The following is a 27,461-nucleotide window of genomic DNA, read 5'->3' as shown; positions in this document are numbered from 1 at the left end:
GCATGAAAGGCTATGTGCACATCCTTAGGATCAAACTCCCCCTGTATTTTGTAGACAGGCAACATCCTTGCATATAAGAATAACAAGTACATCTAAGCAAGGACAAGCATGAGAGCAATAATATAAGTGCTGGAAATGAAACATCTCACAAGATAATAGGGTACTTGATACTAAAGTAGATAGGATAGGGTAGTTCACATATGTCTTACACCATATGGTCTTGCTCATAGCCGAAAGAAAGCAAACGAAAAATGAACGAACACAACGAACACGAGACACGAGACACGAACGAACACGAACACGCAACCACAAGACCTAAGGCAAATCCCTAACTCTCACCCTTTGGCAGCAAGACACCAAAGGGAAAGGGACAACACGACACAAGATGGTAGTAGATCTCCATGGCATCACCATTCATGCTCCTCCTCTTCCTCTTCCTCAGAAACCTCTGTAGCACGGGGAGAAGCGTGAACTCTGGTGTCCTCCTCAGTATCAGACCACGGGCAATGCACTCTGATCCAAGACTCCTCATCAGTGATCCGCTCCTCAGAGCCATCAGCAACCTCAAGGTCAACCTGTCTCATAATGGCCTTGTCATGACAATGAGCCATCTTGGCCTCCTTGTGAGCCTTGTACTGGCCCTTGGCCTGAAAGCAGAATAGACGCTTCATCTTCTCCTTGAGTTTCCTCACCCAAGAGGGCTCCTCAGATGGGGGCACATACTCCGTCCCATCATCATCCTCATCATCTTCATTAGATACGACAGTCTCCTGCACTGGAGGTGCCAGAGTAGACGTACTCCACTTCTCCTTCTGACGCAGCTCGATAGTGTCATGAGAAACCATGTTATCTGTGACAAGCTCCTCATCTGGAAACTTGGCTGCCCAAGTGTCCTCGATAAGCTACATAACATAGGGTCCATAGATGATGCACTTGCGCTCCATGATAGCAGAGTGAAGCTCAGACCGCATCACATGTGACACATCTCGCACCTGCTGAGAGCCCTGCTGTTGTTGACAGAATAGAAGCATGTCAACTAGGTAAGAGTGTACCTGATCCAAGTTGCCAATCCGTGGAAACAGGGTGTTCCGGAAGGTCTGATGCATGATGTCTAGAAAGGGCTAGAGCTCATAAGTAACCTTCCCAGTCTCAGACACCTTCCTGGTAGAATAGGGCCAAAGCTTTTCCTTATGAGTAGCGGCAATCTCCTTATGAGGGCGAAACCCAAGTGGGGTATGGGAACCCTCATCATTGTAAGGCAAGTTGACCATGAAGTCCTTCCATGGTGCAGACAGACAACAACCATTGTTCATCCAAGACAGAGTACGGGCTTGATCATGCCCAAAGTGAACGGTGGCAAAGAACTGGGCCACGAGCTCGGCATCAAAGTCATTGTTGAAGGTAATGATCCTCTTGATGTACAACTCCTCACACCTCTATAGAGCATTCCCAAAGTATTGCAGGTCCTTATCCATGTGCGAGAGATCGATAGACTTGACCTTCACAAACAAGTTCTTCTTTTGCTTCAAGGCATCGCAATAGATGGACTGCTGAAACCTGTTCCAGAACGGACGCCTGTGAAGAGCAGGCTCCTGGTCCACATGGTAGGGATTGTGCTTCCTCTTGGTACAGAACTCCATAGCAGACATCTGATTGGCACGCTTGCGCCCAGCGGAGGTCTTCGACGTTGGGACCTTGGCCTTGCATTTTGGCGGCTCAGATGAGCCACCCGCATCAACAACAGCAACAGACTCTGGAACATCCAACGAGCGATAACGCTTGGAACTTGTTGCATGGTCTGGATTCTTGCAGCGAGCCTGATGCCCGGAGCTACTACCACCTGAAAACACACGCACATAAAGACCACAAGAGCAAGAGAGCATAAGCCAAGGAAAGACAAACACCAAAGATGAGAATTAGGTAGAGAAACAGGAGCATTGGCATCTCAGAGTGGTAGTACCGCTTATAAGCAGTAGTACCGCTAGGGTACAACGGTAGTACTGCCGGAGCACCTGTCAGCAGGCTGACACCTACCGCAGCAAGATCCGGTACTACCGGAGATGCAAAATTTCATATTTCTACACCTAATCATCAAACAACCTAGTCTAGCAGTCTCCCAAGTCCTTCCTAAGCCTCAATTCAACAACTAAATCGAGGGATGCAACGAGTATAGCCCAAAACCTAGATTCAAGAAAGAGAACCAAGGGAGAGAAGAACGGAGGCAATATCAGCATCCATGGCAAGAGGAGAGGGTGGGGAAGGATCCCACCGGATGGAATCGAGCGAGACAGCCTGGATCCGGCGGCCCGGCGGCGGACCTCCGGTGCTTGGGGAGTCGCCTGAGAGAGGAGAGGACGAGGGGATGGGGCAAACTGAACGGGTATGGGGGAGTAGAAACTCCCCCTGCCCGATACATACCCCACAAGCCCAGCCCTAAGCGGTAGTACCGCGCAAGGCGCGGTTGTACTGCTCTGGTGCAGATCTGAAGCACAAAGCGCCCAGTGAACCACTCCATGGTAGTACCATGTCAGCAGGGCGGTAGTACCACTTATAAGCGGTAGTTCTGCTCTGGCGACGCGGTAGTACCGCTCAGGCGCCCCAAAGCAGGAGCAAAGTGGGGAAAAGATGGCTTACGCATGACTAGCAAAAAACAGAAAGACCACACAAGACAAGACATGCCAAGACAACCCAAACACGACCACACCAAAACACAACTACTCAAAAGAGAGAAGCACAAGCAACAAGAAAGAACACACAGACAAACTCTCGAGAAGAGAGGGCGGTGGCTGAGGCCACCTATGTTTGAGCAAATGGTATGGCGCCGCGAAGAATTATCCTTGGCCCCATGACCATAACTCATCTTTGAAGCACAAGTACCATAAAAAATGGCTAATGTGAAAGACTTGATCAATTTATGCATAATGGGGGGAGGGAGAGTTCATTGAGAGAACAACACTCCCCCTATATCCATGCCTACACCTAAACAAGACATCATGAAGAGTGTGGTGGGGTGTGCAAGAGTTCAAACCACATTGCTCGAATCAATGATATTTAGCTCATGCCTTAACTCGCGAAATCTTGCTTCATCCAAGGGCTTTGTGAAAATATCTGCAAGGTTATCTTGAGTGTTGACATACTTGAGCTTGATCTCCCCTCGCCTAATGTGATCCCAGATGAAGTGATACCGAATCTCAATATGCTTCGTCTTGAAGTGTTGCACCGGGTTGAGAGAGATCTTGATGGCACTTTCATTGTCACACCAAAGAGGCACTTCATCACAAGTGACACCGTAATCCTTCAAAGTTTGCCTCATCCAGAGAAGTTGAGCACAACAACTACCGGCAGCCACATACTCCGCTTCGGTGGACGAGAGAGACACACAACTTTGCTTATTAGAAGACCAACTCACTAAGGAGTAACCAAGCAATTGGCACCCTCCGGAGGTGGACTTTCTATCCACTTTGTCTTTCGCCCAATCTGAGTCTATATTGCCCAAAAGATCAAAGTTGGCTCCTCTTGGGTACCATAAGCCAAAGTCTAGGGTATGTGTCGGCGTTCTGGGAACGGGGGTCCCCAGACTTGCCTACCTGCGGCCTGCGGCGTGGCTCAAAGGGGGGCCCATCACGGCCCATCTTCATCAACACAAGCTCAAGACCCTCGCGAGGGGCCAAGCCTCACGGGGCGGACGACAAGGAGCTTCCCTAGGCACGGCCTCATCAGGCTGGCTCATGAGGAGGCGGAGAGATCAAGGCGGGGTACCTCACAAGGTGCCCATGACGCAAGCCATGACGACCAAGGGCGCCAGTCGGGCGCCAGCCCGCGTAGTGTCCCCCTTTCCTCTTTGGAGCAAAGGGAGCAAGCGCGGGCGAGAGCATCAAGAAAAGGCATCCATTTCGGTGCAACAAGACCAAGACCAGCCCAACGGTAGGAAGGAAGTCATTGTGGAGCCCAAGCAGGCGTCATCACCCGAGCCTTTGACAGGTGAGGACCAACTTTAGTCAGGATAAGTGTACCCGATGTTCCCCTTCAAAATGGCCAATTGTTGGCGCCCTTCCTGCTCAATATTTGGGAAGAGGCCCAGGGCCTTTGCCTATAAATAGGACTAGCCACCACAAGGTAGACAAGAACAGAATCCTCACCAGAAAACCAGTAGAGAGAGCGACTGAACTCCTCCTAGCAGTTCATCGCACCAGCCAAGAACAGACCCTCGCGAGGCTATTCTTCCTTGTATTGTTCATCATCAGCCCAAGAGGCAATCCACCACACCACACACTGGAGTAGGGTATTACACCGCAATGGTGGCCTGAACCAGTATAAACTCTGTGTCTCTTGTGTTGTTCCTTTCGTAGTTTAGATCCTAGCGAGTCGGCGAGGAGCAGGTAGGTAGAGGGTGAAATCTCCGTGCGCACCCCAGTGTTCGAACCTCAAGGGTCTGCCGGAACCCGAAATCCGACATTTGGCGCGCCAGGTAGGGGTCGAACCTATGGCCTTCCGCTTAGGAACCTTAGGGGGCGTGCTTCATCAGTGCACCATCACGTTTAGCTAAGCGGATCAGCTCAAGTGCGCGGCCACAGCCGGGGTCCTCCCAATGCTTTGTTCCCCAATCATCAGCAACGTGCTAGTCACCAGGACCCTCATCGATGGCGGGGCAGGGCTCAACGTCCTGTCCGTGGAAACATTCAACAATCTCCAAGTGCCCTACAATCAGCTTCAGCCAACCAAGCCTTTCTCCGGAGTCACCGACGGCTCCACGGTCCCGATTGGGCAGGTCCGCCTCCCTGTCACCTTCGGGGCGCGCGACAACTACCGCACCGAGCTCATCGACTTCGACGTCGCCCACATTCGCCTGCCGTACAACGCTATCCTCGGGTACCCATCGCTGGCCAAGTTCATTGCCGTAACCCACCCCGGCTACAACGTCCTCAAGATGCCAGGAAGTGGCGGAGTCATCACGGTGCCCTGCGAAGAGAAACACATGGTGTGCTCCCTGGAACGAGCCTTTCAGGCCGCATCACTAGAAGACCCGGATCGCGGAAGCAGGAGGCTTCCCGAGGCCGCCCCCAAGAAGAAGAAGACATCGTCCGGCCCGACCCCTCAGGAGGCAGGCCCCTCAGGGCCCGCGCCTGCTCAGGGGGAACCTCCTTCCATAGCATAGGGAAGCGCGCCCGGCGCCCTCCTTAGGCAGGGCTCGGGGGCTCTCCCCTTGAGAGCCACCGACCTCGCCAGGGTCACGAGGGAGGCGCTTGGGCACCACTTGGAGGCGTGTTTCGAAGCACGTTTCCCTCAAGAAGGAGCAAGGCAAGGAGGGCCAAACCCTCAGGAGTTCGTCAGCAAGGCCATTCAGGAGCTACATGAGTCAAGAGTCATGAGAGGCAGCCGCCGCTTACCCGCTATGGCCCCCCATCCAGGCGAGGATGGTGGGCTGCACGTCTGCATCGACATACCAGGGCTCAACCGAGCCGCCTCTCAGGAGCGCCTCTGGCCCTCGCAAGTGGGGCGCTGCAAAGGACCACCCCACAGCTACGTTCGCATGCCTTATGGCTTGACGAACGCGGCTGCCACATACCAGCGCCTCATGAGGGGCATCCTGGAGGCTCAAGAGGCCAGGCGTTCCGCAGCCCTGGCGGAGATGGAGATGGTCCGCGAGGAGCCACCAGCGCCTCCGGAGCCTCCCAAGGCCCCTGGGCCTGGGGGCTCGTGAGGATCGGCTCCCACAGCCCACCGAGTCTGCTACACCAACACCCCTTCATCGTCAACACTATCAGGTGACATCTTTCAAGTTTCATTTCCAGCTGGGAGCGCCCTCAGGGCTGCATCATTCCCAGGCCGCATGGGTCCGTCCCTGCGGCGTGTATCCCTTTTGCTCATGTTCTTAGCTTACTTTGTTGGGGGCGCCCCACGGGCTGCATCATCCCCAAGTCGCTCGGGCCAGACCCAGCGATGTCCGCCTTCCCAGCATCTATTTGAATGAATTAACCCCTCCGCGGTTAACATGCTTAACCTAGTTGCCCGCTCGACTGACACCAACTGATGGAGCTGCTCCCAAACGGCACGACGCTTGCGCATGGGTCCGTCCCTGCAACACCGACAAACCTGAATGGCTGAGCTCTGGCCGCGGCAGCCCCGCATAGTGCCACCTCGTCGAGCCCTCAGTGCCTCACCACCTCTCCAGAGCAACCAACGGCTGACTGTCGATTGTCATGGCGAACTCTCATTTTTTCTGTGATGAGCCTGCAGGATCTCTTCAAGGAGCAGTGTTAGGCGAGGCCCTCACGGTGTCTTCTTCATTCTCGTCCGCGCAAACCGCTTGCACGTTAAAGGGGGGGTACCTGAGCATCGCGACTCAGGGCTCCAACTGGCTCTCCAGCCCTCAACCTCTGGCCTTGACCACGGCATTGTGACCTGGCATACCAGTGACGGCTGAGACTCGCTCGAGGGCCGGGACCCAAGGACGTAGAGCAGAAAGGGGAGCGAAGGCGAGAGGGGAGAGGCACGTGAGGACCTCGCCAAGCGACCCCTAGCCTACCGATGCATGGACCCGGCGACACACCAGGGAGCGGTCCCTGATACTTGAGATAAGTCACCACCCAGAAGCCCCAGCTACCATGGCACCATCCCCGCACCTAATGCAATCCCGTGTTAGCAATGTCGCTCTCCTTTCTCACCGAATGATGGCTGCTTGAGCACTAAGGGGGACCTCCTGAGCATCCCGACTCAGGGGCTCTTACCGGACCTCGGGCCGCTCACCTCCTGGCCTTGACCACGGCATCGCGACCTGGCATACCAGCGATGGCTGAAGCCGCCTTGGGACTGGGACCTGTCGGTGCAGAGCATCAAGCCCTCACGAGGTTCGAAAGGAAGAACTGAGCTAAGACGGAATGAGCAACTCGCGCTACTCCATGGCAAGGATTATATTAACAGATAGGCCCACAGGCACCTTACAAGCCACCACGGGGCGCATTTTTGATTCCTCGTAGGGAATAGATCCTAAGGAACGCTAACTACGCGCGCCCCTGCAAAAGACGCCATCATCAACAGTGGGCCGTCCGGCACCAGCGCCAACCCCATCCAGATCAGAGGCAGCGACGGCTTGACGAGCCCGCCCTGCTCCGGGAGCAGCGCAGGCTCGGGGGCTCGTAGCTGTCGTCGCTCGTCTCCGGAGTCGCGAAGAGCTCGGCGGAGTCGCTGGATCCTCCGGCACCTCCATCGCCTAAGGAGCTGCCAAGGGAGCGGTTAGCCGGCCTCTGCCTCGCCGTAGCGGGGTCTTGACCGCCTCTCCCGGGGCAGCACTTCAGCCGGCGACCCTCCACATCGAAGACCTTGAAGAACATCACCGAAGCACCATCGTACTCCAGGTGGATCGCGAGGGCGCCCCTTGTCCTGCAGACCCGGGCGATCTCGCCCCAGCCTCGAGTCATGAAGACCTCGCCCGAGGCAACGACCGTGACCTCTGCCCCAGTCGCGAGGGTGCTGCAGCCGGCATGCTGCAGCCAGAGCCCCAGGAGTTCCCCCTGCGGGATGACGGAGGCGAAGAAACGAGGAAGGCGAATCCAAGACTGAGGAGGCATGGCGGCGTGAAGCACGAACTCTCGGGAGGAGCCCTCGGCGTGGACTCCAGGGGGAAAGACGCACACCTTTGTGACCCGCCGGCGCCGACGGCGGCGCCGCCCGTGGCGTTCGGCATCGACTCCTTCAGAGCCCTTGATGTGGGCGTACAAGGGAAGCGGGAACCCTGGTGGTGGCCGCTCGCACAGGGCCTCAACACTTCCTGGCGGGCGCCCTCACCCCGATAGCAGAGGGCTAGCCGTTTCTTCAGCGGAAGCGGGTCAGGATCCTCTTGGGGAGCCTTTCCCTTCTCTGCCGCAGAGAACCGGCGGATCGAAGCCATTGCAGCAAGACGGAGCAAGGACCGGGAACAAGGAGAAGCAAGAAGAGATAGACTCGAAGGGCACGCGCTGTGCCATACTTAAAGTCAGAGGAGGCCAACCGCCGACCTCCACGATCGCAGGTAATCATGACCCGCCTTGCATGTAGGGACTTGTCAATTTGTGCAGTTGCCGAGGCGTCATGGGGAAGTGGAGATGCCCACATCCAATCAACCGCCACGCGGCGCCCAAGGCCGCAGGCTGTTAGGGCCCGCGGTGCTTCGCACTTGCCCTTTCGCCTCTCTGCTCAGCCAAGACCGGGCGCGCCTTGGGCCCGGGGGCTACTGTCGGTGTTCTGGGAACGGGGGTCCCCAGACTTGCCTGCCTGCGGCCTGCGGCGTGGCTCAAAGGGGCCCCAGCACGGCCCATCTTCACCAACACAAGCTCAAGACCCTCGCGAGGGGCCAAGCCTTGCGGGGCGGACGACCAGGAGCTTCCTCAGGCACGGCCTCATCAGGCTGGCTCGCGAGGAGGCAGAGAGATCAAGGCGGGGTACCTCACGAGGAGCCCATGACACAAGCCATGACGACCAAGGGCGCCAGTCGGGCCTGGTTCGTCACACGTCCCTCCCCGAGTGGAGCCAATGTACGAAGGCCGTTTTAGCGTCAAGGGGGACTCCCGAGAATCACGACTCAGGAGCCTAACTGGTCACGTAGCCCCTCACTCCTTAGTTCCGAAAGGCTAACGGCGGTTGAGGTATGCGCGGGGCCGGGATCTGCAGACGTAGAACAGTAGATCCACCCGCATCTCACCTCCCTAAGGAGTCACCCCCACATCTCACCTCCCTACTTGCTTTTCGAGCGCCAAGGGGGACTCCTGAGCATCGCGACTCAGGAGCCTAACTTGTCAAGTAGCCCCTCACTCCTTGGTCCCATCCTGGTTTCCGGTCGGGGCTAACGGCGGCTGAGGTATGCGCGGGGCCGGGCTCTGCCGGCGTAGAACATAAGCAAGTAGGAAGGAAATAGCGCAAATTTCAAGGAATTCAAAAGTAAATATTATAGTCCATACTGTTATCACAGCACCAAATGCAAGTTTTAACGCCTCCCCGAGGCATGGTACATGTGCAGGAATTAAAAGCAGGACGGGAGCCACAACGGAGTCACTTGCCGGCGGTGGAGCTGCGCGGAGCGGGTTCGCCTCGTGGAGCTGCAGGATCAGCAGCGCCCCGCTTCGGCTTGGTGCTGAAGGCCCGGAACTTCCCCAGCAGAGCCTCCGCACGACCCTTCATGGCCTCAGCAACGGCAACGGCAAGCTTGCCGCTCGCTGGCTCCAGCAGGCTGTCGAGGTCGAGGTTGGGGTCGCGAAGATAGATGTGGGTAAGGACCCGCGTCAGCGTTGCAGAAGACAAGGCACGCACCTCGGCCTCAGCCGTAGGGCCAAGGCCAAGGGTGACATCTTCAAGAGCACGAACCAGGAAGGGAAGCAGCTTGGCGGGGCCGTCCTCGGCGCCGGCCAATGGGCTCTCCAGGCCGCTGTCATAAAGCGTCTTCAGCAAGGTGCGAGCCTTCTCCTCCATCTCCGCGAAGGCCACGCGATCCTCGGCAAGAACCCGTGCCTTCCCGTCTAGCTCGACCTTCCTCGCCTCCAACTCTTGCTCCAACGTGCCTAGGCGGTCACGGCGCTTCTTGAGCTTGGCGTCCCGGTCCTTGACGGCCGCCTCGCGAGCCTTCATGCCTTCCTCCTGCTCTTGGCGAAGGCGGGTCTCCTCGGCGAGCTGGTCCCGCAGGCCCTGCAGCTTGCTCTCCAGCGCCTTGCGCGACCTCGGACATTAGCCGCCTCCCCCAAGGCGGCGTCATGAGCAGCCTTCGCCCCAAGGACGGCCTGCTTCTCCTCGTCGCAAGCCATCGATGCCTGGACCAGCGCCGCCCGAATCGAAGCGTCGGAGCGAATCCAGCCAGAAGCCATCTCCAGACGCCCGGCCACTAAACGAGGGTCAGCGCCCAGAAGATCCTGTCGCAGACGGTCCAGTTCGGCAGCAGCACGATCCAGAACAGTAGGAGGAGTCGGAGAAACAGCAGTCGGTGGAGTAGCAGGAGAAGACGACAGCGTGACCACAGTATCCTGAGGTGGAGCCTGCTGCGCCCCAACGACTGTGGTGGCGGCATCAGGCAAGGGCACCTCGGGAGTTGCTTGGGCCGTGGGGGCTGAGCTCGCCCCAGCCGGCTCATCCAGGCCTCGCGAGAACGCCCGGGCAAGAGAGTCCCGTGCATCACGGTCACCCTCTTTCGCGGGCAAAGGCACTACCCCAGATGAAACCTCAGGAGCTCCATTCGACTTCTTTGCCGCGTGCGCCAGCCTAGCCGGGAAATACGAACGTCAAGCCTCAGCAATAGAACAAGAAATAAGACAAGAATAAAGCACTTACAGGTCGTCGCTCGCGAGCTCGAGCAGCCTCCGGCCATACTTGAAGCCCGAGAGCCGGCTGCAAGGATCAGCCTCAAGGAGCTCGGGAGCAGGAGGCGCGTCCGCGGATCACCTCGGGGCCGGGGCAGACCCATGGGGGATCAACCCGGTCCAGTCCTTCTTCGGGATCGGGGGCAGGCTCCCGCCGCCCTGGTCGTCATCATCCTTGTCGTCATCATCCAGAGAAAGGCGGAGAGCGCGGGACCTATGTCGAAGGGGGGGAGCCCTCGACTCTCCGTCGGTCGCCTTGGAGTCAGGCCCTTTTTCTCGCTCCCCTTCTTCCTTCTCTTCGCTGGAGTCGCCGGAGGACACATCCATCGGGTCCTCGGGAGCCTCCGCGGGCCCGGGCCCATCCCCGTTGAAGACGGGCATGAACTCCACTACCTGCTCCCAGTCCTTGCGGAGGAACAGGGGCGTAGGAGCACCCTCCAACCTCGCCACGTCGCCCCCGACCAAAGACTGGAGAACCGCAGCCAGATCCTCGTCGGCCAAGACCGCGGGGCTGGGCCTCCACATCGGAAGTGAGTACTGACGAAGCGAAGCCAGCTGGTGCTCCAGGAATTCCCTCAGCAGTGATGCGCCAGTCAGCTTCGCCGCCGCCATGCTGGCCGGCCTCATATCCGCGTCCATCTTCTCCAACACCAGCCTCGCGCGGGGGTCCGCAAGCTCCACTCGAGACTAGTCGTCGGAGCTCGAGGGGTGCCCCGTGGGCAACATCAGCCGCGGGTGGATGCACCCAGCATCTACCAAGACCCACTTACTCCTGAAGCCCTCAATCCTCCTCCCGGGGTTCGAAATGGCGATGGAGCTACCGTATGCGACGAAGCTCGTGCACGCAGAGACGGGACCATGAGAGGTCCGGAGGGAGAAGTAGTGGCGTAGCAAGGCCACTGAGGGCTTCACCCCTACGTGAGCCTCGCAATAGTAGGCGAAGATTTCCAGAAGAAGGACAGAGTTGGGGTGGAGATGCAGAGTTTGAAGCTTGTAATGGTGGAGGACAGAGAAGAAGAACTCAGAAAAGGGAGGCACCAGACCGGCAACAATGGCGCTCACAAAGAGCGGATAGAAGGTGCTCCCTTGGCCCTCAGGGAGGGCAGATCCAGCCTTGAACACCTTCGCCCCGTCGATGCCCTGCGCCACCGCCATCTGGCGCACCCGGGCAGGGCTCGCGTCCGACACGTTCGGTGAGTCCAAGGCGGACGAATACCAAGCTCCGGCCGGGGCCTGGCGAGGCACCATGTCTTGCTAGGGCGTGCGGATGGAGCAGATTTGAAGATTTCGGAGGCAGGAAGGAAAGGCGCAAGAAAGGGGATCTGAGCAGCAACCGGAGAAAGCAAAGGAGGCAAAGCCTAGACAGGTGCCGCTCCTTTATCAACTCGCGCGGTTGCTGAGGCGCCCACATCCAATCAACCGCCACGTGGCTCCCAAGGCCGCAGGTTGTTAGGGTCCGCGGCGCTTCGCACTTGCCCTTTCGCCTCTCTGCTCGGCCAAGACCGGGCGCGCCTTGGGCCCGAGGGCTACTGTCGGCGTTCTAGGAACGGGGGTCCCTAGACTTGCCAGCCTGCGGCCTGCGGCGTGGCTCAAAGGGGGCCCAGCACGGCCCATCTTCACCAACACAAGCTCAAGACCCTCGCGAGGGGCCAAGCCTCGCGGGGCGGACGACCAGGAGCTACCTCAGGCACGGCCTCATCAGGCTGGCTCGCGAGGAAGCGGAGAGATCAAGGCGGGGTACCTCACGAGGAGCCCATGACGCAAGCCATGACGACCAAGGGCGCCAGTCGGGCGCCAGCCCGCGCAGTGTCCTCCTTTCCTCTTTGGTGCAAAGGGAGCAAGCGCAGGCGAGAGAATCAAGTAAAGGCATCCATTTTGGTGCAACAAGACCAAGACCAGCCCAACGGCAGGAAGGAAGTCATTGTGGAGCCCAAGCAGGCGTCATCGCCAGAACCTTTGACAGGCGAGGACCAACTTTAGTCAGGATAAGTGTACCCGATGTTCCCCTTCAAAATGGCCAATTGTTGGCGCCCTTCCCGCTCAATATTTGGGAAGAGGCCCAGGGCCTTTGCCTATAAATAGGACTAGCCACCCCCAGGGTAGGGGCATCAGGGAAAGAACAGAATCCTCACCAGAAAACCAGTAGAGAGAGCGACTGAACTCCTCCTAGGAGTTCATCGCACCAGCCAAGAACAGACCCTCGCGAGGCTGTTCTTCCTTGTATTGTTCATCATCAGCCCAAGAGGCAATCCACCACACCACACACTGGAGTAGGGTATTACACCGCAATGGTGGCCTGAACCAGTATAAACTCTGTGTCTCTTGTGTTGTTCCTTTCGTAGTTTAGATCCTAGCGAGTCGGCGAGGAGCAGGTAGGTAGAGGGCGAAATCTCCGCGCGCACCCCAGTGTTCGAACCTCAAGGGTCTGCCGGAACCCGAAATCCGACATTTGGCGCTTCCGTATGTGTAGGGCACTTCTCGTCTCCATCCAGGCTTGCTCTTCAGCCCAAGCTGGGGGGATGGCGCCAGAAGCTGAGCTCTTCCTGGAGCCCCGGGACGGCCCCACCAGCCACGCAGGAAGCGGCGATTATCGGGTACCACTAATTCCTCAGGAGCAGGCATACACTAATCATGGATCGCAGGAGGTGCAGGTCGCCGCAGCGAGCAACTGCCCCGCTCCCGCGGTCTCCCACCCCTCAGGAGGAGGGCGTCGCGCTCTGCAGGAGAGGGGCCGAGATCCGGCATCACCACCACGGCGTTCGGAGCAAGGCATTCTCAGGAGGTAGGCCCTCTACTCGGGAGGTGCCTCAGGGCCTGCCCCTGGCGGAGGACCCGTGGTCGTCGGGGGAACCGCTGGCGGCCGCTCTACCCCATCGGCGGCATCCTGGTTTCCGGTCGTCGTTGATGGCACTAGAGTGTGGCGCAAGGCGGGGCCCTCGTCTGGCGATATGAAGCAAGGCCGGTACCTGTGAAGAAGGCCCAGTGCCTGTGAAGCTCGACGCCCCATGACACTCTCACGTAATAATGAGTGGGGTTGTTCACGCCCCGGAGTCTCAGGGGTGCCGGCCTCAGGCCCTGGGGCTCCCTCCCATGCCCAGTGGCAGCACTTAGCTCCGCGCTGGTGAGAAGACGTCCAAGACTAGACTAGGTGCGGGACGCGGCCTTTTTTCTGCTTTCATTGCTTCTCCCTTGGTTGTCGCTTTCCCGCGCTGGATTTAAGTTGGACTCGAATTTGAGATTTACGTGTGTTTGGGGAAGGGGTGCTTAGTCTCGTTCGAGCAATCTCTCGTGTTTCGGTTACCACCTCACCTCAGCTGCCTCCCCTCGTGAGCCCCTCGCGAGCCGGGTCTGGCCTAGCTTGCGTGTAGCCCAGACTGCCGCCGTCGTATCCTCTCAGGAAGCTTCTACTGCGGATCCTACGGATTCGATCAGGAGACACTCGAGACACCGCAGCCTCCCACAAGCTATCTCAGGGCCCGCACGGGATAAAGGTAAACTAGCCAGCCGGCTCATCGCCTAGCCAACCACTTGGCACGGGCGTAGGGGTGATGTAGCATCCACTAGTACGCTGAACATGAGTTTTACCTGAGGGGCACCCCCTCCCAAAATGCTCTTACAACCATCAGGTCGAAACCTGAGTTCTATTCATGCAGGGTAAGGAAACAGGAACGATGCGCGGTCAGTCGGATAAATCCCCCAATGCATCCTCAGGAGCACCGCCCGAACTATTGCTGGCGTCGCTGGCCTCGCCATCGCCCTCTGCGTTGTCATCAGCGGCGTCAGGACCGTTCACCATGCCGCCCTCATCGGCGGCCACGACCGCGTCGTCGTTATCTGAAGCGAAGGCCCTGACAATAGCGTCCACGTTGTCTTCCACCCAGTGCGCCAGGTCGTCCCGGACGGCCTGGGGGACTGGGGCGATGGCAGCGTCGAAGTCGAAGTGGGGATCAATGTTCCGGAGATGGCTGAAGACGCAGGAAAAGGCGCTCCTGAGCAGGGCGCGGCTCCTCTCCTCCACCAACCTGTCAGCTCTGACCGACCGCGCCTCCAGCTGCGTCACCACGTCGGTGAAGAACTGAAGGTTGCCGGCGTAGTTAACTGCGTGCGGCTCGCCAACATCCGCCTCCCAGATGTTACCCAAGGCTGTGTTGGCTCTCTCCCGAAGCGTGGTGAGCATGGGGCCGTGCTCATGCTCCAGGACCCGCCGCTGGCGTATCTCGTCCGCATTCTGGCACGCGACGGCCAAGGCCTCGTCCACCCGTTGGCAAAGGAGGAGCACCTCGGCATGGGAGGTAGTTGACTCCCCCTGCGCCACCTCAAGTGCGGCCCACAAAGCATCGACCCGCTGCGTCGCTTCCTCCAGCTTGACCCTCAAGACGGCGAACCTACCTCCAGCCTCGGTCCAGATCAACCCTAGCCTCTCCTCGAACTCGCGCTCGAGGTTCAAGCGCACCGTCGCCACCCGACGTCCGACCTCCTCCAGTACACGGGCTTCCCGCGCAGCGACATCATCCTCTCCCCGCGTCAACAAGCACTCCCTTGTCTCCAGGCGTTCATACTCGCGTGCACATTCAGCGGTTTCCAGTGTCAGTGCCTCCTCACACTTCTGGAGCTCCACTGGGTCGCCTGAAGCCACCTTCATCGATGCGAGGGCCGCCTCGTGCAGCTCCACCTGCTCCTCCAGTGAGCGGCACCGGGCCAGGAGTTCCCGCGCCCGCTCCTCCGTCGCCTCTCGCCGCCGGTCAGCTTCCCGGGCCTCCTCGACAGCCCGGGAACGGACCTCCCGAGAGGCCGCCAGCGAAGCCTTGGCCTCCTCATCGCCAAGATCGCGCTGATAGCGCACGAGGGCGACAGCCTCCTCCAGCTCGCGCCTCTCTGCAACCAAGCGCGCGTCCTCATCAGCGAACTCTTCACCAAGCAGGCTCACCGCGTCAGCCGCCCTCCAAAGAAACCCTTGGCGAAGAGCGCGACGCCCCCGGGCGCGCTCGAGTACGTCTTCCACACCATCATCCGCCCCAAGCGAGCGCCGGGGGGGCACGAATCAACACTCCCCCTCCGGGCAGGGGGCTGGGGGCTGGCGCCCTCGAGGCAACTGGGCACGCCTCGCCAGAAGCCCGGCTTGGAGCCAGCCCATCCCCAAATGAAGAGCGTAGGGAGTACCCCAGCCAATCACGGTCCACGACCGGACGAGAAGTCCACGGCAGGCTGGCTATGCCACGAGAAGGCTCGCGAAGAAAGGTCGCGAGGCGCGCAGGGTCGCGATGCGCCTCAGGATGGTTCGTCTCTCCAACCGGCCTCACCGCAAGGGCTCTGCTGCTCAGAGTGCTCGAAGACGGTGGAGAGGGCGGAGACAAGGGGGATGGCTCCTCAGTCATCTCCGTGAGCTCGGCGGGAAGGGCCCTGCGGAGCAAGGATCAGGAAAAGCAACGGAAGGATCAGGAGTTGGGAAGGGAGAAGGCTTACTCATCGGTGGCGAAGTACTTCCTATGTTTCAGCAGGCGACAAGGGTAATCGTCACCCAGGGCCTCCCTTCTCTTCCGGAGGGCCTCGAAGTCCACGCGGAAGCGACCCAAGAGTCGAGCGCAGGGGTCAGCCTGCGACAAGGAAGAAGCGTCAAGGTGACCCGCGTCTAGGGCGTCTGCCTGATGCGCGCTGCCGGTCGCCTCACCAAGAAGAGCAGCTGGGGCCTCCGGGGCCTCAGCCGCAGGCGCTACGGGCAGCCGTTCGCCGCCCTCAGCCACAGCATCACGGGCCTCAGGGGTAGCTCTCTCATGAGCGCCGCCCAACGCTGTCACCTCAGTGGGGGCCCCCTCGGCCTCTGGCGGCTCATGCCTCCCTGCTCCACCACTTGAGGAAGAGTCGCCTTGGCTGACTGCAAGGGCGGCCACCACCACTGGGTTCTCGCGAGGCCCCTGGAGGCCAGCAGGGCACAGCCCCCATTCCTCGAAGATGGGCATCTGATTCATAAAGTCGCTTCTATTCGGGCAGAGGTACAACAAGGCCCCCCCTTGCCGGATGCTGCCGGGGGAGGGGTCCCCAGACAAGACCAAGAGCACCTTCCTCAGCGCTTCAGGTGTCAGGTCCTCTTCCTGGAGCCTCGTACGATCCTCATGCCCGCTGAAGGCCCACATCCGGTGAGAATGGCGTTGGAGAGGGGCAACACGACGTAGCAGGAACTCCTTCACCACCTTGGGCGCCGTCTGTTGGAAATATGCCCTAGAGGCAATAATAAAAGTGTTATTATTATATTTCCTTGTTCATGATAATTGTCTTTTATTCATGCTATAACTGTATTATCCGGAAATCGTAATACACGTGTGAATACATAGACCACAATATGTCCCTAGTGAGCCTCTAGTTGACTAGCTCATTGTGATCAACAGATAGTCATGGTTTCCTGGCTATGGACATTGGATGTCGTTGATAACGGGATCACATCATTAGGAGAATGATGTGATGGACAAGACCCAATCCTAAGACTAGCACAAAAGATCGTGTAGTTCATTTGCTAGAGCTTTGCCAATGTCAAGTATCTCTTCCTTTGACCATGAGATCGTGTAACTCCTGGATACCGTAGGAGTGCTTAGGGTGTATCAAACGTCACAACGTAACTGGGTGACTATAAAGGTGCACTACAGGTATCTCCGAAAGTATCTATTGTTTTATGCGGATCGAGACTGGAATTTGTCACTCCGTGTAAACGGAGAGGTATCTCTGGGCCCACTCGGTAGGACATCATCATTTGCGCAAATGTGACCAAGGAGTTGATCACGGGATGATGTGTTACGGAACGAGTAAAGTGACTTGCCGGTAACGAGATTGAACAAGGTATTGGATACCGACGATCGAATCTCGGGCAAGTAAAATACCGCTAGACAAAGGGAATTGTATACGGGATCGATTGAGTCCTTGACATCGTGGTTCATCCGATGAGATCATCGTGGAACATGTGGGAGCCAACATGGGTATCCAGATCCCGCTGTTGGTTATTGACCGGAGAACGTCTCGGTCATGTCTGCATGTCTCCCGAACCCGTAGGGTCTACACACTTAAGGTTCGATGACGCTAGGGTTATAAAGGAAGCTTGTATGTGGTTACCGAATGTTGTTCGGAGTCCCGGATGAGATCCCGGACGTCACGAGGAGTTCCGGAATGGTCCGGAGGTAAAGATTTATATATAGGAAGTCCTGTTTCGGCCATCGGGACAAGTTTCGGGGTCATCGGTATTGTACCGGGACCACCGGAAGGGTCCCGGGGGCCCACCGGGTGGGGCCACCTGCCCCGGGGGGCCACATGGGCTGTAGGGGGTGCGCCTTGGCCTACATGGGCCAAGTGCACCAGCCCCTAGAGGCCCATGCGCCAAGATAAGGGAAAAAGGGGAGAGTCCTAAAAGGGGAAGGCACCTCCGAGGTGCCTTGGGGAGGATGGACTCCTCCCCCCTCCTTAGCCGCACCCCTTGCTTGGAGTAGGGGGCAAGGCTGCGCCTCCCCCCTCTCCCCTGCCCCTATATATAGTGGAGGGAAGGGAGGGCATCCACACCTGAGCCTTTGGCGCCTCCCTCCCTCCCGTGACACCTCCTCCTCTCCCGTAGGTGCTTGGCGAAGCTCTGCAGGATTGCCACGCTCCTCCACCACCACCACGCTGTTGTGCTGCTGTTGGATGGAGTCTTACTCAACCTCTCCCTCTCTCCTTGCTGGATCAAGGCGTGGGAGACGTCACCGGGCTGTACGTGTGTTGAACGCGGAGGTGCCGTCCGTTCGGCACTTGATCATCGGTGATCTGAATCACGACGAGTACGACTCCATCAACCCCGTTCACTTGAACGCTTCCGCTTAGCGATCTACAAGGGTATGTAGATGCACTCTCCTCTCTCTCTTTCTACTCGTTGCTGGTCTCTCCATAGATAGATCTTGGTGATTCGTAGGAAAATTTTTGAATTTCTGCTACGTTCCCCAACAGTGGCATCATGAGCTAGGTCTATTGCGTAGATTCTTTGCACGAGTAGAACACAAAGTAGTTGTGGGCGTTGATGTTGTTCAATATGCTTACCGTTACTAGTCCAATCTTGTTTCGACGGTATTGTGGGATGAAGCGGCCCGGACCGACCTTACACGTACTCTTACGTGAGACAGGTTCCACCGATTGACATGCACTTGGTGCATAAGGTGGCTAGCGGGTGCCAGTCTCTCCCACTTTAGTCGGAACGGATTCGATGAAAAGGGTCCTTATGAAGGGTAAATAGCAATTGGCATATCACGTTGTGGTTTTGCGTAGGTAAGAAACGTTCTTGCTAGAAACCCATAGCAGCCACGTAAAACATGCAAACAACAATTAGAGGACGTCTAACTTGTTTTTGCAGGGTATGCTTTGTGATGTGATATGGCCAGAAGAATGTGATGAATGATATGTGATGTATGAGATTGATCATGTTCTTGTAATAGGATTCACGACTTGCATGTCGATGAGTATGACAACCGGCAGGAGCCATAGGAGTTGTCTTTATTTATTGTATGACCTGCGTGTCATTGAAGAACGCCATGTAAACTACTTTACTTTATTGCTAAACGCGTTAGTCATAGAAGTAGAAGTAGTCGTTGGCGTGACAACTTCATGAAGACACGATGATGGAGATCATGATGATGGAGATCATGGTGTCATGCCGGTGACAAGATGATCATGGAGCCCCGAAGATGAAGATCAAAGGAGCTATATGATATTGGCCATATCATGTCACTACTCTATTTGATTGCATGTGATGTTTATCATGTTTATGCATCTTGTTTACTTAGGACGACGGTAGTAAATAAGATGATCCCTTACAAAATTTCAAGAAGTGTTCTCCCCTAACTGTGCACCGCTGCTACAGTTCGTCGCTTCTAAGCACCACGTGATGATCGGGTGTGATGGATTCTTACGTTCACATACAACGGGTGTAAGACAGTTTTACACAGCGAAAACACTTAGGGTTAACTTGACGAGCCTAGCATGTGCAGACATGGCCTCGGAACACGGAGACCGAAAGGTCGAGCATGAGTCGTATAGCAGATACGATCAACATGAAGATGTTCACCGACGTTAACTAGTCCGTCTCACGTGATGATCGGACACGGCCTAGTTGACTCGGATCATGTGATCACTTAGATGACCAGAGGGATGTCTATCTGAGTGAGAGTTCATAAGATGAACTTAATTATCCTGAACATAGTCAAAAGACTTTTTGCAAATTATGTCGTAGTTCACGCTATAGTTCTACTGTTTTAGATATGTTCCTAGAGAAAATATAGTTGAAAGTTGATAGTAGCGATTATGCGATCAGTAGAAAGCTTATGTCCTTAATGCACCGCTTAGTGTGCTGAACCCCAAATGTCGTTTGTGGATGTTGCGAACATCGGACATACACGTTTTGATAACTACGTGATAGTTCAGTTAAATGGTTTAAGTAGAGGCACCAAAGACATTTTCGAAACGTCGCGGAACATATGAGATGTTTCGAGGGCTGAAATTAGGATTTCAGGCTCGTGCCCACGTCAAGAGGTTTGAGACCTCCGACGATTTTCCTTAGCCTGCAAACTAAGGAGAGAAGCTCAATTGTTGAGCTTGTGCTCAGATTGTCTGAGTACAACAATCACTTGAATCAAGTGGGAGTTGATCTTCCAGATGAAATAGTGATAGTTTCTCCGAAGTCATTACCACCAAGCTGCTAGAGCTTCGTGATGAACTATAACATATCAAGGATAGAGATGATGATCCTTGAGGTATTCGCGTTGTTTGACATCGCGAAAGTAGAAATCAAGAAGGAGCATCAATTGTTGATGGTTGATGAAACCACTAGTTTCCAGAAGGACAAGGGAACAAAGGTATACTTCATGAAACGGCAATTCAGCTGCTGCTCAAGTGAAGAAACCCGAGGTTGAACCCAAACCCGAGACTAAGTGCTTCTATAATAAGGGGAACAACCACTGGAGCAAGATTACCCTAGATACTTGGTAGATGAAAAGGCTGGCAAGGTCGATAGAAGTATATTGGATATACATTATGTTAATGTGTACTTTACTAGTACTCCTAGTAGCACCAGGGTATTAGATACCGGTTCGGTTGCTAAGTGTTAGTAACTCGAAATAAAAGCTACGGAATAAAACGGAGACTGGCTAAAGGTGAGCTGACGATATGTGTTGGAAGTGTTTCCAAGTTTGATATAATCAAACATCGCACGCTCCCTCTACCATCAAGATTAGTATTAAACCTGAATAAGTGCTCTTGCACCTAAAGGAATGGTTTATTGAATCTTGATCGTAGGGATACACATTTTCATGCCAAAAGATATAAGATAGTAATGATAGTACCACTTACTTGTGGCACTGCCATGTAAGTCATAATGGTATAAAACGCATGAAGAAGCTCCATGTTGATGGATCTTTGGACTCACTCATTTTTGAAAAGTTTGAGACATGCGAACCATGTCTATTGGTATATATGCATGAAGAAACTCCATGCAAATGGACCGTTTGAACTCACTTGATTTTGAATCACTTGAGATATGCAAATCATACCACATGGGCAAGATGACTGAAAAGCCTCGGTTTCAATAAGATGGAACAAGATAGCAACTTGTTGGAAGCAACACATTTTGATGTGTGCAGTCCAATGAGTGCTAAGGCATGCAGTGAATATCATTATGTTCTTACTTCACAGATGATTCGAGTAGATGTTGAGAATATTTACTTGATGAAACACAAGTCTGAATTATTGAATGGTTCAAATAATTTCAGAGTGAAGTAGAAGATCATTGTGACAAGAGGATAAAATGTCTATGATATGATCATAGAGATGAATATCTGAGTTACGAGTTTTGGCACACAATTAAGACATTGTGGAAATTGTTTCGCAATTAATACCGCCTGGAACACCATAGTGTGATGGTGTGTCCGAACATCATAGTTGCACCCTATTGGATATGGTGCGTACCATGATGTCTCTTATCGAATTACCACTATTGTTCATGGGTTAGGCATTAGAGACAACCACATTCACTTTAAATAGGGCACCACGTAATTCCGTTGAGACGACACCGTATGAATTATGGTTTAGAGAAACCTAAGTTGTCGTTTCTTAAAAGTTTGGGGCTGCAACGCTTATGTGAAAAAGTTTCAGGATTGATAAGCTCGAACCCAAAGCGGATAAAATGCATCTTCATAGGACACCCAAAACAGTTGGGTATACCTCCTAATTCAGATCCGAAAGCAATATGAATTGTTTCTTGAATCAGGTCCTTTCTCGAGGAAAGGTTTCTCTCGAAAGAGTTGAGTGGGAGGATGGTGAAGACTTGATGAGGTTATTGAACCATCACTTCAACCAGTGTGTAGCAGGGCACAGGAAGTTGTTCCTGTGGCACCTACACCAATTGAAGTGGAAGCTTATGATATTGATCATGAAACTTCGGATCAAGTCACTACCAAACCTCGTGGGATGACAAGGATGCGTACTACTTCAGAGTGGTACGTAATCCTGTCTTGAAAGTCATGTTGCTGGACAACAATGAACCTACGAGCTATGGAGAAGCGATGGTGGGCCCGAATTCCGACAAATGGTTAGAAGCCATGAAATCCGAGATAGTATCCATATATCAGAACAAAGCATGGACTTTGATGGACTTGCCCGATGATCGGCAATCCATTGAGATAAATGGATCTTTAAGAAGAAGACGGATGCGGATGGTAATGTCACCATCCATGAAGCTCGACTTGTGGCGAAAAGTTTCTCACAAGTTCAAGGAGTTGACTACGATGAGTTTTTCTCATCCGTAGCGATGCTTAAAGTCCGTCGGAATCATGTTAGCATTAGCTGCATTTATGAAATCTGGCAGATGGATGTCAAGACAAGTTTCCTTACTTTTTCGTAAGGAAAGGTTGTATGCAATACAATCAGAAAAGTTTTGTCGATCCTAAGGATGCTAAAAGGTATGCTAGCTCCAGCGATCCTTCTGAGGACTGGAGTGAGCATCTCGGAGTTGGAATGAATGCTTTGATGATGATCAAAGATTTTGGGTTTGTACAAAGTTTATGAGAAACTTGTATTTCCAAAGAAGTGAGTGGGAGCACTATAGAATTTCTGATGTGTATATGTTGTTGACATATTGATGATCAGAGATGATGTAGAATTTCTGGAAAGCATATAGGGTTATTTGAAAGGTGTTTTTCAATGGAAAGCCTGGATTAAGCTGCTTGAACATTGAGCATCAAGATCTATAAGGATAGATCAAAATGCTTAATAATACTTTCAAATGAGCACATACCTTGACATGATCTTGAAGGTGTTCAAGATGGACCAGTCAAAGAAGGAGTTCTTGCCTGAGTTGTAAGGTACGAAGTTAAGACTTAAAGCTCGACCACGGCAGAATAGAGAGAAAGGACGAAGGTCGTCCCCTATGCTTAAGACATAGGCTCTTCAGTATGCTATGCTGTGTGCCGCACCTGAAGTGTGCCTTGCCATGAGTCAGTCAAGGGGTACAAGAGTGATCCAAGAATGGCTCACAGGACAGCGGTCAAAGTTATCCTTAGTAACTAGTGGACTAAGAAATTTTCTCGATTATGGAGGTGGTAAAAGAGTTCGTCGTAAAGGTTACGTCGATGCAAGCTTAACACCTATCCGGATAGCTCTGAGTAGAGAGACCGGATACATATAATGGAGCAATAATTTAGAATAGCTCCAAGTAGAACAGTTGTTTGGAATAGCTCCAAATAGAACGTGGTAGCTGCATCTAGGAGATGACATAGAGATTTGTAAAGCACCCACGGATCTGAAAGGTTCAGACCCGTTGACTAAAACCTCTCTCACAAGCAACATGATCAAACATAAAACTCATTGAGTGTTAATCACATAGTGATGTGAACTAGACTACTGACTCTAATAAACTCTTGGGTATTAGTCACATGGCGATGTGACCTGTGAGTGTTAATTACATGGCGATGTGAACTAGATTATTGACTCTAGTGCAAGTGGGAGACTGTTGGAAATATGCCCTAGAGGCAATAATAAAAGTGTTATTATTATATTTCCTTGTTCATGATAATTGTCTTTTATTCATGCTATAACTGTATTATCCGGAAATCGTAATACACGTGTGAATACATAGACCACAATATGTCCCTAGTGAGCCTCTAGTTGACTAGCTCATTGTGATCAACAGATAGTCATGGTTTCCTGGCTATGGACATTGGATGTCGTTGATAACGGGATCACATCATTAGGAGAATGATGTGATGGACAAGACCCAATCCTAAGACTAGCACAAAAGATCGTGTAGTTCATTTGCTAGAGCTTTGCCAATGTCAAGTATCTCTTCCTTTGACCATGAGATCGTGTAACTCCTGGATACCGTAGGAGTTCTTAGGGTGTATCAAACGTCACAACGTAACTGGGTGACTATAAAGGTGCACTACAGGTATCTCCGAAAGTATCTATTGTTTTATGCGGATCGAGACTGGAATTTGTCACTCCGTGTAAACGGAGAGGTATCTCTGGGCCCACTCGGTAGGACATCATCATTTGCGCAAATGTGACCAAGGAGTTGATCACGGGATGATGTGTTACGGAACGAGTAAAGTGACTTGCCGGTAACGAGATTGAACAAGGTATTGGATACCGACGATCGAATCTCGGGCAAGTAAAATACCGCTAGACAAAGGGAATTGTATACGGGATCGATTGAGTCCTTGACATCGTGGTTCATCCGATGAGATCATCGTGGAACATGTGGGAGCCAACATGGGTATCCAGATCCCGCTGTTGGTTATTGACCGGAGAACGTCTCGGTCATGTCTGCATGTCTCCCGAACCCGTAGGGTCTACACACTTAAGGTTCGATGACGCTAGGGTTATAAAGGAAGCTTGTATGTGGTTACCGAATGTTGTTCGGAGTCCCGGATGAGATCCCGGACGTCACGAGGAGTTCCGGAATGGTCCGGAGGTAAAGATTTATATATAGGAAGTCCTGTTTCGGCCATCGGGACAAGTTTCGGGGTCATCGGTATTGTACCGGGACCACCGGAAGGGTCCCGGGGGCCCACCGGGTGGGGCCACCTGCCCCGGGGGGCCACATGGGCTGTAGGGGGTGCGCCTTGGCCTACATGGGCCAAGTGCACCAGCCCCTAGAGGCCCATGCGCCAAGATAAGGGAAAAAGGGGAGAGTCCTAAAAGGGGAAGGCACCTCCGAGGTGCCTTGGGGAGGATGGACTCCTCCCCCCTCCTTAGCCGCACCCCTTGCTTGGAGTAGGGGGCAAGGCTGCGCCTCCCCCCTCTCCCCTGCCCCTATATATAGTGGAGGGAAGGGAGGGCATCCACACCTGAGCCTTTGGCGCCTCCCTCCCTCCCGTGACACCTCCTCCTCTCCCGTAGGTGCTTGGCGAAGCTCTGCAGGATTGCCACGCTCCTCCACCACCACCACGCCGTTGTGCTGCTGTTGGATGGAGTCTTACTCAACCTCTCCCTCTCTCCTTGCTGGATCAAGGCGTGGGAGACGTCACCGGGCTGTACGTGTGTTGAACGCGGAGGTGCCGTCCGTTCGGCACTTGATCATCGGTGATCTGAATCACGACGAGTACGACTCCATCAACCCCGTTCACTTGAACGCTTCCGCTTAGCGATCTACAAGGGTATGTAGATGCACTCTCCTCTCTCTCTTTCTACTCGTTGCTGGTCTCTCCATAGATAGATCTTGGTGATTCGTAGGAAATTTTTTGAATTTCTGCTACGTTCCCCAACACCGTCACGCCGAGCGCCCTCAAGAACGCGAAGCGACACTAGGCGAAGACAAGCCGGGAACTCATGAGCGTCTCCTGGCCCCAGCCCGAGTTGGGGACGGCAGGGGAAGATGGCTCCGACAGCAGGGGGCTGGGCACCCCTATGTCCACATACAGCTACCGCTCGCAAAACCCAGGAGCGGGCGGAGGAAGACTGAAGTCGATCCCTGAAGCCGCTATCTCAGGTGCATCAATGAAGCTCATGCACCCTGAGCATTGGGTAGGGGCGACAAGGCGCAGAGCGAAAAAGTGGCGCAACAAGGCAACTGAAGGAAGGATGCCCATCATTGCCTCACAAACAAAGGCGAAGACCGCAAGAAGAGTGATGGATTCGGGACCCAGATGCATCATGTGGACCTGATAGTGGGAGAGCACGGCGTTGAAGAAATCGGAAAAGGGGGGAACCAGTCCCGCCCATAGGCCGTCGGCGAAATACCGGACCTTGGTGACTATCCTGTCGATGGAGAAGCGGGACGCGGGCCAATCCGTCGTCCTCCCGCATTCATTGAAGATGGTGGCCAGAGCCGACCTGACCTTGCCCAAGCCCTCTCGATTGGTTATAATCGACCGGTCGACGGCGGGGGCCGCCAGCGACGGTGAGCGAGGCGGAGGCATGGGCTTATTCCCTCTTCCCTTCTTCGTCGGAGCCATGGCAGCAGAAGGGGGGAGGAGGTTCGAGATTGGATTGAGAGCAGAAGCTGGAGTTCGAGAGGAGGAAGGACAGAGGATGCTCGGGCGACAAAAAGGGGAGCGGCTATGTGCGACTACGAGTCCGCCTAGCATGTCACAAAATAAGGAGGTGTGGGGGAACAATGCTGCCCATGTCCAATCAACCGCCATGCGGCGCCCAAGGCCACAAGCTGTTAGGGCCCGCGGTGCTTGGCACTTGCCCTTTCGCCTCTCTGCTCAGCCAAGACCGGGCGCGCCTTGGGCCCGGGGGCTACTGCCGGTGTTCTGGGAACGGGGGTCCCCAGACTTGCCTGCCCGCGGCCTGCGGCGTGGCTCAAAGGGGGCCCAGCACGGCCCATCTTCACCAACACAAGCTCAAGACCCTCGCGAGGGGCCAAGCCTCGCGGGGCGGACGACCAGGAGCTTCCTCAGGCATGGCCTCATCAGGCTAGCTCGCGAGGAGGCAGAGAGATCATGGCGGGGTATCTCACAAGGAGCCCATGACGCAAGCCATGACGACCAAGGGCGCTAGTCGGGCGCCAACCCGTGCAGTGTCCTCCTTTCCTCTTTGGTGCAAAGGGAGCAAGCGCAGGCGAGAGCATCAAGCAAAGGCATCCATTTCGGTGCAACAAGACCAAGACCAGCCCAACGGCAGGAAGGAAGTCATTGTGGAGCCCAAGCAGGCGTCATCACCAGAGCCTTTGATAGGCGAGGACCAACTTTAGTCAGGATAAGTGTACCCGATGTTCCCCTTCAAAATGGCCAATTGTTGGCGCCCTTCCCTCTCAATATTTGGGAAGAGGCCCAGGGCCTTCGCCTATAAATAAGACTAGCCACCCCCCAGGGTAGAGGCATCAGCGAAAGAACAGAATCCTCACCAGAAAACTAGTAGAGAGATTGACTGAACTCCTCCTAGCAGTTCATCGCACCAGCCAAGAGCAGACCCTCGCGAGGCTGTTCTTCCTTGTATTGTTCATCATCAGCCCAAGAGGCAATCCACCACACCACACACTGGAGTAGGGTATTACACCACAATGGTGGCCTGAACAAGTATAAACTCTGTGTCTCTTGTGTTGTTCCTTTCGTAGTTTAGATCCTAGTGGGTCGGCGAGGAACAGGTAGGTAGAGGGCGAAATCTCAGCGCGCACCCCAGTGTTCGAACCTCCAGCGTCTGCCGGAACCCGAAATCCGACATTTGGCGCGCCAGGTAGGGGATGAGGTGCCAGGTAGGGGACGAGGCACTTCCGTATGTGTAGGGCGCTTCAGCTGGAGCCGAACATTAGCCGCCGCTTACCCGCTGTGGCCCCCCATCCAGGCGAGGATGGTGGGCTGCGCGTCTGCATCGACATACCAGGGCTCAACCGAGCCGCCTCTCAGGAGCGCCTCTGGCCCTCGCAAGTGGGGCGCTACGAAGGACCACCCCACAACTACGTTCGCATGCCTTATCGCTTGCCGAATGCGGCTGCCACGTACCAGCGCCTCATGAGGGGCATCCTGGAGGCTCATGAGGCCAGGCGTTCCGCAGCCCTGGCGGAGATGGAGATGGTCCATGAGGAGCCACCAACGCCTCCGGAGCCTCCCAGGGCCCCTGGGCCTGGGGGCTCGTGAGGATCGGCTCCCACAGCCCACTGAGTCTACTACACCAATACCCCTTCGTCGTCAACACTATCAGGTG

The sequence above is a fragment of the Triticum aestivum genome, chromosome 3B (assembly GCF_018294505.1).
Source record: "Triticum aestivum cultivar Chinese Spring chromosome 3B, IWGSC CS RefSeq v2.1, whole genome shotgun sequence".
Classification (NCBI taxonomy): domain Eukaryota; kingdom Viridiplantae; phylum Streptophyta; class Magnoliopsida; order Poales; family Poaceae; genus Triticum; species Triticum aestivum.
This window is presented reverse-complemented; position numbering follows the sequence as displayed.